The sequence below is a fragment of the Symphalangus syndactylus genome, chromosome 15 (genome assembly GCF_028878055.3).
Source record: "Symphalangus syndactylus isolate Jambi chromosome 15, NHGRI_mSymSyn1-v2.1_pri, whole genome shotgun sequence".
Lineage (NCBI taxonomy): Eukaryota > Metazoa > Chordata > Mammalia > Primates > Hylobatidae > Symphalangus > Symphalangus syndactylus.
This window is the reverse complement of record NC_072437.2, coordinates 89,960,076-89,966,276: the sequence shown is the minus strand read 5'-3', so window position 1 is coordinate 89,966,276 and position 6,201 is coordinate 89,960,076. Positions and strand designations below refer to the sequence as shown.

Genomic DNA, 6,201 nt, shown 5'->3' with positions numbered 1-6,201 from the left:
TTACCTATTTGTGTGTGATCCACTAGCATGAACTACTGATTACTTCATGCAGATCGACAGAAGATTCTAAATTTTTTCTGAATCTTTGTAGATGTATTATTTATTCACTTAGATCTTTCTAAGATGTATTATTTACTATATCTAAAGTGTTTCTTAGAATTCATATCGTAATTAAATAATGTTAGAAATGAATCTGGCGTACGTTAAATATCATGAGAAAGAAGTTCATTCAGGTGAATTGAAATTGCTTGTACCATTAAGGTAACGTGCTATTTTAACATCTTTGCTGTGATTTTGTAACTTTGTAAGAGTTAACCTGTTTGTAGTATTTCTACGCTATTATGAATACCATGCATAACATAGTTTTTCAGCTGTTCACTAGTCATTGACTCCCACCTCTAATCATTAGCTATCAACTTTCAAATGATCATTTATTCATAGAGTGTTTTGGAATCAGGGTGGTGATTATAAAAGTTGGGTGAGCACTATTGTGTTATATGGCAGTAAATAGAACTGTTGTACTGGACTCTAGAAACTGGTCAGCATGGGCTTCAAAGATTTCTTTTGGGCAGCTGGACCAACCCCTTCCCTGTGGTTCTTCTGCATCCATGCAACCCCCAGAGCAAGTCAGATTCTTGGTGCTGGTCCTTCCTATCTGCTCATCCCACTGCAGAAAACAAAGAATGCCTATCTGTGTCTGAGGATAGGACTGATCCTAAGCTCTTATGGACTCCTCCAAAGATATGCTATACTTTGGAACACAGACAAACTCTTCATAATATCCAGTGCTAAGTGCTTTATAATACAACTGAATGCAAGAGCAACACTATTTTCACTTAGATTTCTGACTTTTAATGATGATTCGAGAGGTCTGAAGCACCATGAATTATTAATAGCTGGAAACAATATTCTGATTTCTTTTTCTTTTTCTTTTTTTTTTTTTTGAGACAGAGTTTCACTGTTGTTGCCCAGGCTGGAGTGCAGTGGTGCGATCTCGGCTCACTGCAACCTCTGCCTCCCGGGTTCAAGCGATTCTCCTGCCTCAGCCTCCAGAGTAGCTGGGATTACAGGCATGTGCCACCACACTTGGCTAATTTTGCATTTTTAGCAGAGATGGGGCTTCTCCATGTTGGACACCATCTCAAAAAAAAAAAATCAGTAACATTTCTATATGCTAACAGTGAACAATGTGAAAAAGAAACTTAGAAAGTACTCCCAGTTATAATAGCCACACAGAAAATTAAATACTCAGGAATTAACCAATGATGTGAAAAGTCTGTATAATGAAAACCATAAAATACTGATGAAGGAAATTGAAGAGGACATTAAAAAATGGAAAGACATTCCATATTCATAGATTGGAAGAATTGTTAATTGTTAAAACGTGCATTCTGCCCAAAGAAATCTACAGATTCAATGCAATTCCTATCAAAATACCAATGACATTCTTCACAGAAATAGAAAAAAAAGAATTCTAAAATGTATCTGAAACCACAAAAGACCCAGAATAGCCAAAGGGATCCTAAGCAAAAAGCACAAAACTGGAGGAATCACATTACCTGACTTCAAATTATACTAGAGAGCTATAGTAACCAAAACAGCATGGTACTGGCATAAAAACAGAAACATAGACCAATGAAACAGAATAGAGAACCCCCAAAAAAATCCACACTCTACAGTGAACTCACTTTCAACAAAGGCGCCAAGACATATACGGGGGAAAAGACAGTCTCGTCAATAAATGGTGCTGGGAAAACTGGATATCCACATGCAAAAGAATGAAACTAGACCACTATCTCTCGCCATATAGAAAAATCAAATTGAAATGGATGAAAGACTTAAGACCTCAAACTATAAAGCTACTACAAGAAAACATTGGGAAAAATCTCTAAGACATTGGTCTGGGCAAAAATTTCTTAGTAATACTCCACAAACACAGTCAAACAAAGCGAAAATGAACATATGGGATCACATCAAGTTTAAAAAGCTTCTGCACAGAAAAGGATACAATCAACAAAGTGAAGGGACAACCCACAGAATGGGAGAAAATATTTGCAAACCACCCATCTGACAAGGGATTAATAACCAGAATATATAAGGAGTTCAAACAACTCTATGGGAAAAAAACTAATAATTTGATCAAAAAATGAGCAAGAGGTTTGAATAGGCATTTCTCAAAAGAAAACAAATAGCAAACAGACATATGAAAAGGTGCTCATCATTATCATCAGAGAAATGCAAATCAAAACTGCAATGAGATATCATTTCATCCCAGTTAAAATGGCTTATATCCAAAGCCAGGTAATAACAAATGCTGGCAAGGATGTGGAGAAAAGCGAACACTTGTACACTGCTGGTGGAATGTATATTAGTACAACCACTATGGAGAACAGTTTGGAGGTTCCTCAAAAAACTAAAAATTGAGCTACTACATCATCCAACAATCCCACTCCTAGGTATATACCAAAAAGAAAGGAAATCAGAATATAGAAAAGATATCCGCACTCCTATGTTTGTTGCAGCACTGTTTACAATAGCTAAGATTTGGAAGCAACCTCAGTGCCCATCAACAAAGGAATGGATAAAGAAAATGTGGTATATATACACAATGGAGTACCATTCAGCCATGAAAAAGAATGAGATCCAGGCATCTGGAACAGCATGGATGGAACTGGAGGTCATTATGCTACATGAAATAAGCTAGGAACAGAAAGACAAACGTCCCATGTTCTCACTTATTTGTGGCAACTAAAAATCAAAACTATGGAACTCATGGTCATAGAGAGTAGAAGGATCGTTACCAGAGGCTGAGAAGGGTAGTGGGGAGTTGGAGGTGAGGTGGGGATGGTTAGTGGGTACAAAAAATATAGAAAGAATAAGACCTATTTTAATTGCACAATAGGGTGACTGTAGTCAATAACAACTTAACTGTATATTTTTAAATAACTTAAAGAATGTAATTGAATTGTTTGTAATTCAAAAGATAAATGCTTGAGTACTCCATTCTCCATGATGTGATTAATACGCATTGCATGCCTATATCAAAACATCTCATGTATTCCATAACTATATACACCTACTATGTACCCACAAAAATTTTAAAAATCATTTAAAACAGTTTTTTAAAGAAAATACTGATGAAATGAATGGAATTAACTAATTAAAAGTTTTCTAGGATGTGGTAGCAACTCTCTGAAAATCGTCCCCCAGTGACCACTGCTGATGGTACTTGCAGGGAAGTGTGGTTCCTTCACTTTGAATCTGGACTGGCCCTGTGACCCATTTTGCACCAATAGAATGAAATGAAAGTGATGCCATGTGACTTTCAATGCTGTGCAGCTTTAGTCTGGTGTGAATGTTCACTCTAAGGCAAGCCAGCTGCTCTGTAAGAAGTCCAAATATAGGCCAGGCCCAGTGGCTCACGTCTGTAATCCCAGCATTTTGGGAGGCTGAGGCAGGCCGATCACGAGGTCAAGAGATCAAGATCATCCTGGCCAATGTGATGAAACCCCATCTCTACTAAAAGTACAAAAATTAGCTGGGTGTAGTGGTGCACGCCTGTAGTTCCAACTACTCGGTAAGCTGAGGCAGGAGAATTGCTTGAACTCAGGAGGTGGAGGTTGCAGTGAGCTGAGATTGCGCCACTGCACTCCAGCCTGGAGAGAGAGTGAGACTCAAATAATAATAATAATAATAATAATAATAAGAAGAAGAAGAAGAAGAAGAAGAAGAAGAAGAAGAAGAAGAAGTCCAAACATACTGAGATGCCATGCTGTGAGGAAGCGCAACCCAGCCAGGTACAAAAGTCATGGGGTAAGCCGGTGCAGTGTCTCATGCCTGTAATCCCACACTTTGGGAGGCTGAGGCAGGTGGATCACCTGAGGTCAGGAGTTTGAGACCAGCCTGGAAAACATGGTGGAACTCCCGTCTCTACTAAAAAAAATACAAAAATTAGCCCAAGGTGGTGTCGTATGCCTGTAGTTCCAGCTAATCTGGAGGCTGAGGCAGGAGGATAGCTTGAACCTGGGAGGCAGAGGTTGTAGTGAGTCAAGATCACAACACTGTGCTCCAGCCTGGCAACAGAGTGAGACGCAATCTCAAAAAAAAAAAAAAAAAAAGGTCATGGGCAAAGGTGTGGAGAGAGATTCAGCCAGTCCCTGTTTCTTCCAGTTACTCCAGCTGAGTCATCAGATGTGTGGGTGAAGAAATCACCAGAGGCGGTGGCTCACGCCTCTAATACCAGCACTTTGGGAGGCCGAGGCGGGCGGATCACGAGGTCAGGAGTTCGAGACCAGTCTGGCCAACATGCTGAAACCCCCGTCTCTACTGAAAGTACAAAAAAAAAAAAAAAAATTAGCCGGGCGTGGTGGCGCACGCCTGTAATCCTAGCTACTCAGGAGACTGAGGCAGGAGAACTGCTTGAAGCTGGGAGGCGGAGGTTGCAGTGAGCTAAGATCGAGCCACTGCGCTCCAGCCTGGGCGACAGAGGGAGACTCCGTCTCAGCAAAACGACAACATAAAAACAGACTGATCATCTGTAGTTTTTGCACAACTGATCACGCCCTCCACTATCTTGTTCGGCGGTCTCGGCGGTCTAGGATCCTCCTAGGCCAGCGAACCTTGCTGAACACTGGCGAGGACTCCGCCTCTAGGAATAGAATCGCGGGGTGGGTGGGGTCGCCTGGAGGTAGCTGGCTCCGCCCGGCCCGCGGGCGAGTCCGGAATACAGTTACCCACCTCAGTTGCCCACCGGAAAGCAAAGGGAGAGGAACACGTCAGACCGGAAACGGAAGAGAGCCCGGAGGATGTGTTTGGCGTGGGGCAAACTGTTACAGTTGCGCTCCTGGCTGGCCCTCTGTCTCCGCGGTGTTTCCTAGAGTCTCGGCGTTTCTACCTCTTCGCACCCTTTCCTGCCACCCTTTGTCCTCTGGAAGCCCGGAGACATCAGCGGCTGCAATTTTGCTACTCGCTGCTCGGCGTGGAAGTGTCAGGTACCGCAGTTCAGCGCTTTTGGCCCCGCAGGTCCTCGGGCATCCCCGTGCCCCGTGCTGTACGTTCAGTTATCCCCCGACTTCCTGGGGTCGATGTTATTACCTGCTGGGTTTTAGAAGCTATTGCTTTAAATCTGAGAAAAGAAAAATCCCAGAAAGATAAGATGACTTGCCCAAGGTCATAGCGTGCGTGGAAAACAGAGCTCCGATTACAAGCCGGGTCGCTGTGCCTCATTCCTCTTGTCAACAACTCCTGTCAGTGTATCCAAGCTCCAAAAGCGAAGTTGTTTTATCTTTTGCTTCCCAAGATTTATTTGATAGTCTCACTTCTGTTTCCTTCATTTATTCTTTAGTTCATTATTGGAAAACTTTACAGCATGCCAGTACTGGTCATAAACCCCAAGTAAGACAGTCTTGTCATCACGGAGCGTGTAGTTCCGGCAAGTAGACAATTCAAGTGCTGTGCAGTGAAGTAATTGCTGAGATAGTGTATGGAAGCACAGAGTACACCATTCATCCAACACGTAATTGCTGGAGGAGCAAATAGGGACATCTAACCATTGCAGGGGCGACTCAGGATATCCTTTCTGGAAGAAAAGTCTGATGAAATCTGAAGGACCACTGGTTGAAATTAGCCAGGAAAGAAAAGGCTTTGCGGCATACTTGGTTTTGCTACTTATCCTCCGAGTACTTTATTGTTATGAAAGCCTAATTCCACCGTGTAAATTCCATGCATAACACTCAGAAGCCAGTTAAGTACAGTGCTGAAGCAGGTTAGTAGCAGTGAAGATGGGAAGGACCAGCTGAATGGAGGAGAAAAATTGCCCAGGTAGAATTAAGGGGATATGACATCATGGGATAATGGTAGGGTGGTCAGAGATAGCAAAGATTTCAACTGGCTGCTTTGGAGGATTATGGTATCCTTAACGTTAGCAGAAGAATGCAGAGCCGGGGTTGAGAAAGAGTTTTACGTATGTTATAAATATTGGAAAACAGAAAAAATCTGTTATGTCAGGGGGCATTTTAATATAGAAGTGTGAAAAATGGAAAATCAGTCTGAAAGGGGACGTCTTGAATGTCGTTTTGAAGGTGTTGCGTTTGAGGTACTGATGAGATGCTGTCAGTGGAAACAAACTCGGGTGGGAGGTTAGGTTTAGCATTTTATTATATTACTGTTATGGAGTTACTTATGCATAATTTTCCTGTAATG

General features: G+C 41.9%; 1 pseudogene; it reads left to right on the top strand.

Moving 5' to 3' along the window:
• The first annotated feature begins 544 nt into the window (after positions 1–544).
• Positions 545–6,201, top strand: part of LOC129463772 (small ribosomal subunit protein mS31-like) — a 32,712-nt pseudogene continuing 27,055 nt past the window's right edge.